Raw genomic sequence first — 14,468 nt, forward strand, 5'->3', positions numbered from 1 at the left:
TTTCTTATAATAATATTATCCTATTTCTTATTTGTCACCCCATTCCCTGTACATCCTAGTATTCTGTTTGCTGTTTGACTGCTTTTGCACACTAGGCAGATATTTTCATAGAACTGTATGGAATTACGTCCTAAGTGGTTACAATTAATTTAGAGCCCAGCAACCTATCACATCTTACCTTATGATTTCCAGTGTGCATTACTTTATACGTCACCAATTGATTTTCATCGTTTCGGGTCCACACGCCCCGCTTTGGTAGTAGATGTCTCTGAACTTCCCACAGTGTTATTGTGCCTTGACTAACCAAAATGTTGTGTCATCTCCAGATTTTCCCATCTCACTGCTCCACTTTTGTCTTTTCCCAAATCTCTGGTATTTATATATACATAATGCAACACTAGTTAATTGATTTTTCTAGCTCCGATAAAGAGTTTGAGGAATATAAAATAGATTTCAAGATAGCTGCGCAGCTTCACACATAGAGCTAGCTGCACAACTGCTGTCCACTTTCCTCTAATGTTCTTGCAACCAAAAGAACTTGGAAAATATTTGTAGAATATTGTTCAACTGATTCAGAAATTCTGCTGAAATGCCGACATCTCTAATGGGTTCTCTTTTGAATGTTTAGTTTTTATTCAAACAACTGTGTGTGAATAATTTTTTGATGTGTTTTCCAGGGCTACCCTATCGAAGACTCAGGGCAATAGACCAAAAATACAGAAATTACAGGCAAAACGATAACTGATAATAGCTAGGCAGGGTGGAATTGCTATTTACCGCTTCTGTTTGGTTTATTACTCCAATGAATTATGTACTTAGCAAATCTATGCGAAAATGTCCTCGTATAAGTCCCCAGCCCCGTAAACTCTCTTCTGCCCTTCCACACCCTACTTCTTTACATCGTTCCACTTGCAATGACTTGTCTGTTCGTCTATGAGGTCTTTGGGCCAGGAAATTGTAACTTACTATAGCTGAAATCCTGGCATAATTGAAGTCAGGGGCAAAAAGTCTTATTTCCAAATATGAATTTGCAGAATTACTAACTGTAGTCTGTAACCTCTCATTTAAATCACCTTCTGTACCAGATGACTGGAAGATAGCTAATTTGACGCCAGTTTTTTAAAATGGCTCCAGAGGTGATCCCAGCAATTACAGGTGTGTAAGTCTGACGTCAGCTCCGGAAAAAATGGTTGACACTATAATAAAGAATAATATTGTCAAATATGTAGGTGAGCATAATCTGCTGAAGAAGAGTCAACATCGTTTTAGTAAAGGGAAATCATGCTTCACGAATCTAATAGAATTTTTGGGGGGGATCAACAAGCATGTGAATCAAGGGGATCCGGTGGATATAGTGCACTTAGATTTTTCAGAAAAGCTTTGACAAGGTCGCTCACCAAAGTCTTATGCAAAGTAACCTGCAACGGGATAAGAGACAAGTTACTTTCACGAATTGGTAACTGGTTAAAAGATAGCGGGAAAGGGTCGGTATAAATAGTAAATTTTCAGAATGGAGAGAGGTAAATAGTGATGTCCCCAAGGGGTCTGTTCTGGGGCCTTTCTATTCAACGTGAATTGTCTGGAAAAAGGGGTAAACAGTGAGGTGGGAAAATTTGCAGATGATACAAAATTACTAAATATAGTTAACACTGAGACAGTCTGCGAGGAGCCAGAAAAGGATTTCTCAAAACTGGGTGACTAGGCAACAAAATGGCAGATGAAATTTAATGTTGGAAAATGCACATTGCACATTGCAAAGCACAATCCCAAATATAAATATAACTGTATAGTGTACCCAGCTGTATAGTGCCAAGCACAAAGGGGTTGTGACCTGAGTCCTCTATTCCTTACTCTAATAATAAAAATAATTAATAAAAATAAATAGATAAATCTTAAATGCTTTCAGATTGAGAGAGGATTTTTTTAAATACCTCACCCAGGATTGAAACAATTTAGTCATGTTCAAACAAGATCTCAGCATATGCTGAACTATAGGACAAATTATTACCCAGAATTAGCACCTATGGTCATATGACATGCCCCTGTTTTCCTTCAGCCCCACAGAGAATTTAAATGACTTGCATTTGGCTTGCCAAATGCAGCTTCTTAAAATAAAATAAAAACAAAACAATCTAACGCTTGTTCAAACCCAGTTTTCCTTAACTGCGGCATCGCAGGATATTTTTTAATAGTCCAGCTGAAACATCAAATAATCCATTGCAGCTCACTTTACCAGACATGACCAGCCAAATACAAACTCAGAAAAATATCCTTTTAAGAAAACCACTTTTTATACAATGTATGGGACACTGTGGATGGAGATTGATTATGTTTTAAAGACAGTAGCCTTTGGAGGATGTACAATGGCTGCTAACTAGACATATTTTGGCAGGCAGCTTTGGGTATTTTCTCATGTTCTGTAGGTAGGTTTTTTTTTAAAAGGTGCATTCTCTAATTTTTGTAGGAACCAAAGTCCTCCTTCTCATATGCAGGATGAGGGAGCAAACTGGCTGAGAATATGAGCAGAGAGCATGAAAAGACGGCCTGGCATATGGTGCACTCTACACTTGTCACTGCTACATAGACTCAGAGGCCGCAGTGATGAGCATGCTATAAAAATAGAGGGCTGTTTCCACGGGCTTTACTCACTGTCGTTGGACCTATTACACTTCACTAGCTCTGTTCACGGGTAAGGTACCATTCGGCCGGCATAAGGAAGGATGGTGACAATGTCTGGCCTGAAGTCGAATGAGCAGGGCCTTTGAAAAATGCAGAGAATATTGCCCAACTGAAAAATTATGCCCCAATTTTTTTACTTTCAGCTTATTTTGTCTGTTTTTGTTAAACATCCAAAACTTCTAGCACATAACAAGAGTCCGGAAAGATTAAGAACATCTATGCTTCCAGCAGGCATCATGGGCACATTTCAAAAATGCTTATATAATTGAGGAGCTCTAGCTCCAATTTTAAAAGTGACAGCCACTGAGGGCCAGTTTTTCAAAGGTTTTATTTGCTGCTCTTTAGGTGCATAAATACCTTTTGAAAACTGATGCCTTAAGAACCTAAGTCGCATTGAAAGTCAATTGCTGTGACAATTTCTGGCCATCTCTATGACAATTAACCAGAATGTTCGTTCGCCTTTAGATAGAGGTGGGAGGAGACAGAAATTTTTGAGCAGGATTTAATGAACAGAGCCACAAATAACCAGTGAGGAATCTGAAGTTATCCAAGATGGTCCCAAGGGTCTAAATGGAGGTGGCCAACAGCATCTTTCAAAGCAAAGGGACCTCATGATGAGATGAGAATATTTATTCTCTGATAAAAGGCCTTTTGAGTACATTTTAATTCTAAAGTCTGCATAACTTGTGTGCCTGGCAAACTGTATACTTCCCTATTGACAAATTGCATTGGCTGCTTATGTGTAGCTAAGTAGGAAAAATATGAGTAGAACTAAAGGAAGACGTGAAAGTCACACTTTGCCTTACCCAATCTGTGGAGGTATGGTATCAATACAGTGGCATATGACTGTGTGGTAGTAAATGGTGCCAATAATCCAAGATTTATCCTGACATGTGCTGTAGGGACTGCATACATTTAGGGGATTCCCATGCTTGATTCAGTTCTTGGCTTCAGTCCTTAAACAAGCAGAGCAAACTTTTGGACTACAGATCCAATACAACCCTATGAAAGGAAGGTCTCAGATATGCTCGCATGGCGTTTCTACAGAACTGGCTGGTATCCTACTACTATTAAAAGACCTAGAAGGACAAATTGTTCTCCATGCAGGAACTGATCACAAAAACATGGACGATATTGGATAGGTGTAGCGCAGCGTATACTAACAAAGAACAAATTTTGACCAGTTTATAGATAGAGATTGGTAAATAATTCATAATGAATAATTTGGTTGATTCCCCCCCTTTCTATTGTTGAACTGTCCATGAGCTGATCAGTTTTCTCAAATGTTTTCTGTATTCCCCTTATAGAAATACAGAAATGCAGAATGTAACAGGGATGGAACCAAGAGGGATAGATAGGTTTCTATAGAAATTATTTTAAAAACAGAATTTAATAGATAATATCTAGCTACATACATGGCCCCATAAGATTAGCTATTGCCTGACTGACAGCTATAGGATTATATTGATTTCTTTTAAAAGAGTCTCTAGAAAAGTTTTTATTCCTTCTTAAATTATTGGGTGAAATCCTGGCGTCCCTGAAATAAATGGAAAACTACCCATTGATTTCAGTGGGGTCAGATTTTCACTCTGGGATTTTTTTAATATATCTTGGAATGATTCACAGGAAAAGGTCCATGAATTGGTCTGTGGCTCATTAACGATATTCATTATTTTAAGATTTGACATAAGATGTATTTCTCTGTCCTCCGGTTGGATGAAAATGTCTAAAGATTAGGTGGGGATGGTGTTCCCGCTAGCTCTGCTATTCAAGCTGTTCCATTGTGTATAACAACTTAAATATTCATTGGAACAGGGACTAGAAGCTGGGTAACCCCCAACCCCGAGTGCCCTAACCATGGGGCTATAGAGGGGGCTCTGCCTCCCTTTTTTGAATGCTGGAGGCTCCTGAATCTCCCTGGGAGGCCGACTCTGTGCTTTTATTTTTGTAAGAAAAGCTTGAAAATGCCTGGAAACAAAGTGAAATGCTTGATTTGAAGATGAAGAAAATGTTCAGTTTGATCCGAAATGATTTTTTTCCCCAGTTTTTTAGGATTAGTAGTGAACCAAAAACTCATTTATTCCCACAACCTCATTTGTTGTTGTTGCCATATCTCCTTACAAGCTCCCTATTGAATTTACTGATCACTTTCGCTCCTATTTGTCATGCTTTCCAAATTCCTCCCATTAAAGATCTCGGGATTGGATTATTTTCTCCAAGAGTGTTACTTATATTACTTACTGGAATACAGAGTGGTAGCCGTGTTAGTCTGTATCAGCAACAAGAACGAGGAATCCTTGTGGCACCTTGGACACTATCAAATTTATTTGAGCATAAACTTTCGTGCGCTATAGCCCACTTCATTGCATGCATGTAGTGGAAAATACAGTGGGGAGATTTTATATTTATATATACATGCTGCTGCTAGTGGTGTATAGTGTTGATGTAGCCAAAGGCATCTATCAAACTACGTCCCACTTAGACTCATAGACATTAAGGTAAGAAGGGACCATCATAATAATCTAGTCTGATTTGCCCCACATCGCAGGCCCCAGAAACTCAACCACCTACTCCTGTAACCTATAACCTCTGGCTGAGTTAGTGATGTCTTCAAATAATGATTTAAAGACTTCACGTTGCAGAGAATCCACCATTTACAGTAGTTTAAATCTACACATGCCCCATTCTGCAAATCTATTCCTGAGCTCTATTTCTCCTTTACTAGCCGGTCTTTTCATCTGCATCCATCTAGGAGTCTCTTCCTTCCACTGGCCATTTTCCTCACCCAGGAGCATCCTCTCAGAGTTCTTCAGTCTAATTTGCAACTGTGAGTCTCCTCTTGCTGGCCCTCCATCATGTGCTCTAATCCCCTCAACCACAGTTTCCACCTGCCTCTCCAAACTTCAGATCCGGCCCTCCATCACCCCACCCGCTTTTGTCGAGTACCACATAGATTCCCACAGCATCCACCTCCAGTGATCTTCATTGTCTCTCCATTGGTTCGGTCACTACCATCGCTGCCACTGTGTCTGTAAACAAAAAAAAATGAAAACCCAAATCAACACCAGAGTACCACACAGTTCCTCCCCAAACGCCTCTTTTTATAGCTCTGTTTGGTGGCTCTGCAGCTGGCTGACTGCTGGTTGCCTTCATAGGCACCTTAATCATGGAAATTCCCCCCTACTCAGGACTCTCCTTCTCTCACAGCACGCTGCCTCCCACCAGCTTCAAAAAATTGAACAGGAGAAAAACAAACACAAACACCCACAAAAATCTCACCCATAGTTTCCTACGGTCCGGGGGTTGCCTCCTCCCTTCTCTCCAACATAACTCACCCTTGTGTGGCTATGATCCTGTCTGAAGGTGACAAAAGCATAGATAACTGCATTGGCATCTCTGCATCAGAGACGAAGGTTGCAATCTCCTTGCCAACAAAAGATGAAAAAGCACTCTTGCCTATAACTATTCTCTGGGGAGCTGGGAAGCACTGAGAATCCAACAGCACCCAGAAATTAGTGTCAACCTTGCAGGGGCGGGGGCAAAAAGGCAGCCACACCCTGAATCAGGTGCACTATCACTTCTGAATTGCCCCATCCCACTTGGCAGCACCTTTGCGTTATCCAGACTCAGGCTCAGTCTACTAGTTTGAGCCAGATCCCCAGTCTTCTTCCGAGTCTCGGAAAACAAAGATTCTTTAGTTTTCTTCCATGACCATATTTTAATTTGAGGTAGTTTGCAGAGGATGTGAACGGACGCAGGGTAGGGTTATGGACAGCAGCTCAGTTTTCAAGTCAAACCAAGGGTTTGGGTTCAGAATCAACGATGCCACAATCTGGAGAATTGATTTTGGCCCAACTTGGTGGACAAACCTTGAGATCACCGCTTTGAACTGTGAAAACCTCCGATCAGTTAATTACATTGATTTCTGCCGTCTTGGGAAAAATCGTGTGGGAGCAGACATTCTCACAAGAATTCGTCCATATACAAATCAGAGCTGGAAACTAGACCCCCCCCTTATAGATTTGGATCTAAACTGGATTTAAATCCATTGGGGTATTTTCAGGTCTGGGGATTTGTCCCATTACAATGGTTTCTGACTGAAGACTAGACTTGGCCTGTCTCATGCTGTTGCTCTGCACTCCACATTTCTAACATGTCCTTTACATTTCATTACATAACATGTCCGTCTACATTTCTAACATGTCCTTTCTAACATGTCCATTTCTAGCATGTCCTTTCTTGTTATCTAACAGCATTGGTTGTGTTCTGTGGATGAATCTAGAGGTGAAATGGCCAGAAAGCACAATGAACTATTTAAAGGAAAAGCCAGAATGAAGTTCAAAATATTTTACAAGTAAAAATGGGAGTGAAAATATAATTAAGAATTTGAAAGTTTTGAAATGATCTCGGCATATATATGGATTCCTGTCATACTCAACAAAACGCCATCAAGATGCTTCTACTATTTTATTTTCTTGTCCATGAAAGAGAAAAAAAGAAGTCATTAGAGATACTGTCCTTTGTTTCTTAGTAATTTTCCATTATTATATAGAAAATGGGACTTATTGATAGAACTGAAATTGGATGCCAGTCTCTGAGGACTAGGTTCATAGTCACTTCGTTTCCTGTAAAGCTTCCAAGTTTATACTTATTTTTGAAGAAAAAGCTAAACTGAAAGTTGGAAGCCATTAAAAATAATGCAGTAAGATTTTAACTCATTCTGATGTTTACTTATTTTGACTTTAATTTACTCTGATGTTTTGATGCGTTTGTTGGCATATCTCCATGAATACAAGATCTGAATTGTTCCTAATTGGTATTTGGCAGCAGAATACAGAATATCAGTGTCCACCGAACAACCACTTTTCGTCCAGTCTTTTAATTTGTAGTGACAAAGATCGAGGTTCGCTTTGATACGAACTTTCTCAGATGCTAAGTTATTCCAGTTTCTTGAGTCTTTAAATCTCAGAGCCTAAATGACCATACATACCTCTAAATTGGGTACAACCATGAAGGACAGCAGCATATCAGAAACCCACTCTGTCATGGGCTTTGTTTGATTTTGGGTCTCTTTGTGCAAGTGACATTGTTTGAAATCCACTGTGTCAGTCAGTACATCATTTTGGTAATCAGTCAAAGTGGCAGTGTGAGAGTCAGCTCCCTGTGTGGCAGGATATAAATCAGTTCTCAGCATGACGAGAGGAAAGTCTGTTTGTAGAACAATAGTACTGATCAATTCACAGCAGGAATGCTTGTTAGTTTCCAATACAGCATGGAGTGTGTGAGTCGTCTATTTTGCTCAATGACAACCTGCCATGTACAGTCAGAGGAATAGTTTGGTGCATCACAAATTGCTACTTAGTGCATCAGAAAGCAGTAAACTTCCTAGAATAAAAAGTGAAGATAACTTGCTTTTCCAGCTCTCCCCTAAGAAATCTCAATAGTAGACATAGCTGAGGGACTCTTTGTCCTCACAGAAAGTTTGAAGGATTCCTTACTGTCATGCATCTGAAAATATGTCTGCTGATGATGGCCTGGTCGCCTACTCTACAAAATGTGGATGAAGAACGTGGTATGTACTGCCAGACCTATCTGGACACTGGGGTAGTAGGTCTTCTCCTGTAAGGTGGCCTGAGTCCTAGAGACTTATCTGTAGACCAAGTCTCCTTCAGTTTACTCGATGGGTAATTAACCTTAACACTAAATAAACCATCTCCTTCAAAGGTTAAATCTTCTATTTTTGCCCTGGTATCCAGTGGGAGATAAGATGAATGTAGCCAAGCACGTCTACGCAGAGATGTTGCTATTGCCAGTGATCTAGCAGCACTATCAGACATGTCAAACAGTGCCCTAAGGGCATCTTCGGCTACATTTTGACCTTTGTTAATAGTAGCTGATGTCAACTTCCTTTGGTCCTCTGGTAGGTGTTTGGTGAAAAGGGCCATTATTGCTTGGCACTTGGCTATATACATATTTAAGGATGAGGAAAAAAATGATTTCCTACTCAGAGAATCTAACTTCCTTCCTTCTTTATCCATTTGAGCAGAAGGTTGAAAGCCTGATATCAGTCTTTGAAATGTAGCTGCTATGACTAGGAATCAGAGCAACAGCCATGTTAGTCTGTAGCTCATGAAAGCTTATGCTCAAATAAATTGGTTAGTCTCTAAGGTGCCACAAGTCCTCCTTTTCTTTTTATGACTAGGAAGTTTGCTTGAGGATATACGTGAAAACAAGAGAACCCCACCTGTGGGATTTGATACAGTTTAGCTGCCTTTTTAGAAACTTTCTGACATGAAGATAGTTTGGACCAAAGGGACTTTGCTGGTTGCCATAATCCTTCTAATAGGGGTAAAGAGACTTTAGGTTTCATTGTTGATCCTAAAATATCAAATACCAGATGTGTAGTCACCTCTAATGCTACAGATGATAAATTTATGATTGATAAGACTCTATCCAACAACTTGTGGAACTGAATTGTGTCCTCAGAGAGAGACAAGGCTGCTGTTACTCCTATATTTTCATCAGGAGATGAACTGTTCTGCGACTGTCCTGAGTCATAAGGACACTCATCCAGTGGAGGTCCCTCTTGATATTTCTTTTCGGATGTTATCTTCTCTTCTGTAGAAGGAGAATGATCCAATGTTCTTGGATCTGTGGCTGAAGGATTGGACATCTCCGCTCCATATAACATGGTGGAATCTGTTCCAGCCCTGGAGGGTTCAGTCTTCTAGCATGTAAAGAAAAAGGAGAAAGAGTTGGCCAATACGGCCACAGAACCCACAGAGGCATAGGATAGTTCTAGCAGCTTGTCCAGTCTGGTATCATACTCTCCAAAGGCTATCCAGGAAATTCGGGCTCACTCCTTGTCCAAACACGCCTTCCATGAGAAGAATGTCCAGTCAAAACCTGTACCAGATCCAGCTCTAGCTCCGACCTTGGATCCGACACTGAAGCCATTGGTGAGACCCATGATGTAGGAACTCAAAAAGGCAGGGTTCAAAAAGGCCATTGGTTCTTTGTTAATGGGTATGGGGCAGTGCTGGAGACACTGTAAGGTGCCTCTAACAGGCACTGCTACTAGAAAGTTTCACCATCTTAGCTGCACAAGGTTGGTGCACTCCAAAAGTGGAACTATGCAGACGGCACTCAAAAAAGAAGGCAGGGTTTATAATCCTTTAATCATTCTCGTGGCTCTTCTCTCAACCCTCTCCAAATTATCAACATCCTTCTTGAACTGTGGGCACCAGAACTGGACAGAGTATTCCAGCATCAGTTTCACCAGTTCCAAATATAGAGGTAAACAACCTCTCTTCTCCATCTCAAGGATTCCCTGTTTATGCGCTGAGGATTGCATTAAATTCTCTTAAATTCACACTGGGAGCTTGTGTTCAGCTGATTATCCACCATGACCCCCAGGATAGAGTCCCCCACCCTGTAAGTATGGCCTGCATTCTTTGTTCCTAGTTGTATACATTTACATTTACCCAAACCATTCCGATGTGTAGAAAGAATAGTAAATATGGCAGGCGACCAGCTTGGCTTAACAGTGAAATCCTTGCTGATCTTAAACACAAGAAAGAGGCTTACAAGAAGTGGAAGATTGAACAAATGACCAGGGATGAATATAAAAATATTGCTCGGGAATGTAGGACTGAAATCAGGAAGGCTAAATCACACCTAGAGTTGCAGCTAGCGAGAGATGTAAGACTAACAAGAAGGGTTTCTTCAGGTATGTTGGCAACAAGAAGAAAGCCAAGGAAAGTGTGGGCCCCTTACTGAATGAGGGAGGCAACCTAGTGACAGAGGATGTGGAAAAAGCTAATGTACTCAGTGCTTTTTTTGCCTCTGTCTTCACGAACAAGGTCAGCTCCCAGACTACTGCACTGGGCAGCACAGCATGGGAAGGAGGTGGCCATCCCTCTGTGGAGAAAGAAGTGGTTCAGGACTATTTAGAAAAGCTGAACATGCACAAGTCCATGGAGCCGGATGCGTTCCATCCGAGAGTGCTAAAGGAGTTGGCGGATGTGATTGCAGAGCCATTGGCCATTATCTTTGAAAACTCATGGCGATCCGGGGAAGTCCCGGAAGACTGGAAAAAGGCTAATGTAGTGCCCATCTTTAAAAAAGGGAAGAAGGAGGATCCTGGGAACTACAGGCCAGTCAGCTTCACCTCAGTCCCCGCAAAAATCATGGAGCAGGTCCTCAAGGAATCAATTCTGAAGCACTTAGAGGAGAGGAAAGTGATCAGGAAGAGTCAGCATGGATTCACCAAGGGAAAGTCATGCCTGACTAACCTAATTGCCTTCTATGATGAGATAACTGGTTCTGTGGATGAAGGGAAAGCAGTGGACGTGTTATTCCTTGACTTTAGCAAAGCTTTTGACATGGTCTCCCACAGTATTCTTGTCAACAAGTTAAAGAAGTATGGGCTGGATGCACTACAGGGTGGGTAAAAAGTTGGCTAGATTGTCGGGCTCAACGGGTAGTGATCAATGGTTCCATGTCTAGTTGGCAGCCAGTATCAAGTGGAGTGCCCAAGGGTCGGTCCTTGGACCGGTTTTGTTCAATATCTTCATTAATGATCCGGTGGATGGTGTGGATTGCACCCTCAGCAAGTTTGCAGATGACACTAAACTGGGAGGAGTGGTAGATATGCTGGAGGGTAGGGATAGGATACAGAGGAACCTAGACAAATTGGAGGATTGGGCCAAAAGAAATCTGATGAGGTTCAACAAGGACAAGTGCAGTGTCCTGCACTTAGGACGGAAGAATCCAATGCACCGCTACAGACTAGGAACCGAATGGCTAGGCAGCAGTTCTGCAGAGAAGGACCTAGGGGTGACAGTGGATGAGAAGCTGGATATGAGTCAACAGTGTGCCCTTGTTGCCAAGAAGGCCAATGGCATTTTGGGGTGTATAAGTAGGAGAATTGCCAGCAGATCGAGGGACGTGATCGTTCCCCTCTATTCGACGTTGGTGAGGCCTCATCTGGAGTACTGTGTCCAGTTTTGGGCCCCACACTACAAGAAGGATGTGGAAAAATTGGAGAGAGTCCAGCGAAGGGCAACAAAAATGATTAGGGGTCTGGAACACATGACTTATGAGGAGAGGCTGAGGGAACTGGGATTGTTTAGTCTACGGAAGAGAAGAATGAGGGGGGATTTGATAGCTGCTTTTAATACCTGAAAGGTGGATCCAGAGAGGATGGATCTGGACTATTCTCAGTGATAGCAGATGACAGGACAAGGAGTAATGGTCTCAAGTTGCAGTGGGGGAGATTTAGGTTGGATATTAGGAAAAACTTTTTCACTAGGAGGGTGGTGAAACACTGGAATGCGTTACCTAGGGAGGTGGTGGAATCCCCTTCCTTAGAAGTTTTGGCTTTAGAATCCAAAGGCCTAGCTGTGATGATTTAGTTGGGGATTGGTCCTGCTGTGGGCAGGGGGTTGGACTAGATGGCCTCCAGAGGTCCCTTCCAACTCTGATATTCTATGATTCTATATTGAAATGCATATTGTTTGCTTGTGCCCAGATTGCTCTGAATCAGGGACTTGTTCTCTTCATTATTTACCACTCCCCCTATTTTTGTGTCCTCTGCAAATTTTATCTGGGATGATTTTATGTTTTGTTCCAGATCATTGATAAAAATGTTAAATAGCAGAGGGCTAAGAATTGATTTCTGTGTGACCCCACTTGAAAATGATTCCCCATTTACAATTACATTTTGAGACCAATCAGACAGTTCTTAATGCATTTAATGTGTGCCATCTAATTTTATATCATCGTTCTAATTTTTTAATCAAAATGTCATGTAGTAACAAGTCAACTACGTTACAAGACTAAGTGTATAACATCAACACTGTCACCTTTATTAACCAAACTTGTAATCTCATCTAAAAAAGATATCTAGTTCGTTTGACAGGATCTCTTTTCCATAAACCCATGTTGATTTGCATTAATTACTATTACCCACTTTTAATTCTTTATCAATTGAGTCCCAAAACGGATGCTCTATTATCTTGCCCAGGATCGATGTCAGGCTGACAGGCCTGTCATTATCCAGGTCATCCCATTTACCCTTTTTAAATATTGGCACAGCATCAGATTTCTTCCAATCATCTGGAACTTCTCCAGTGCTCCAAGACTTTTTGAAAACATTAACAGTCCAGTGAGCTCCACAGCCAGCTGTTTTGAAACTCTTGGATGCAAGTTTAACTGGGACTGCTGATTTGAAAATGTGTAATTTTAGTAGCTGCTGTTTAACATCATCCTGAGATACTAGTGGAATGAAGAGTTTGATCATCACCATATGATGAAATTATGTCATCTGTTTTTTCCACAAATATAGAACAGAAATATTTATTGAACTTTTCTGCATTATTATTGATAATTCTGCCATGTCCATCTAGTAATGGATCAATAGCATTGTCAGGATTCTTTTTGTTCCTAATATATAAAAAGATTCCTTCTTATTGTACATAACTCTGTTGATTTCGCTTTCTGTCCTTTTGCTTCCCTTATCCATATTTTACAATCCCTAACTTCTGATTTATATACATTACTATCAACTTCCTCTTTTACACACACACACACAACTACCATCACTTCCCCACTAAATCAAGTCAGTTGTTTAACCAGCACAACCTTCTTCCTTGATTGTGGCTTTTTGTGCATCTAGTAAAGTGCTCCTAAATGATTCCCAATTATCATTCACATTTTTTCTGATTAAATTCTTCCTCACAGCTGATCTGGCTCATAATTGTTTTCAGCTCGGTGAAATTGGCCCCCTTAAAACACCAAGTATATGTATTACCGGTCTGGACTTTATTCTGCTTGCACATTATAGGTGTGATCAAGTCATAATCATATGTACCTAAACTACCATTCATTTTTAGTTCTGTGATCAGTTCCTTTTGATCTCTTAAGAAAAAACCTAATAAAGAATTCCTGTGTTGGCTGCTACGATTTTTCAGTTAGGAAATTGTCACCCATAATATTTAGAAATTCAAAGGGTATTTTAATAATGGCAGTATGAGACCTCCAGCATATGCCACTCAAATTGAAGTCCCCCAGTAATAACAATAGTGCCAACTCCAAACATTCAAAAATCACAAGATTTAAAAAAAATGTTATATTTGGGTTGAAGTTATTAGCCTTCTGTCCTTTGAGCCATTAGGATGCACTTGTGTTATGTTTTCAAGGGTTTTTTTTCATAATCATGAGGGCTAATAACTTCTTTAAAAAAAAAAAAAAGTCCCTGAGTTATGTGTGGACTACAAATGGCACCTGAGATTCTTGTAATCACATAAGTCCAGGAGCTGAAGCTTTACAGGCTTGTTTACAGGGGGAAATGAACCAGCCCAATTCTACTGATATAACACTAGTAGTATGATCATACTAGTAAATTTCCTCCTGTAGATAGGCCCTTAGACAAACACTAATTATTGTGAGTCTGCTGTAAAATTACAAGAGCTGGAAAGAGTGTAATAATGCAGCATGGCCTTCTCACTGGGAACAGGCCAGAGGAGCACCTCACAAATGCTGTTATCACAATTAATCATGTTAGTTTTGAGTACTGGCATTCTGTTCCACTGGTTTCAGAGGCCCTGTTGTATCCGGCCTTTCATGGTGGGGAGTCGCACCTGGTTGTATTTCAAGCATCTCGCCATTAGGTGCTTTTAGCTTGAGAGTTCAAACCTAAATCTCCCCACTGTATTTTCCACTGAATGCATCCGATGAAGTGAGCTGTCGCTCACGAAAGCTTATGCTCAAATAAATTTGTTAGCCTC

Source organism: Eretmochelys imbricata, chromosome 16 (assembly GCF_965152235.1).
Source record: "Eretmochelys imbricata isolate rEreImb1 chromosome 16, rEreImb1.hap1, whole genome shotgun sequence".
Classification (NCBI taxonomy): domain Eukaryota; kingdom Metazoa; phylum Chordata; order Testudines; family Cheloniidae; genus Eretmochelys; species Eretmochelys imbricata.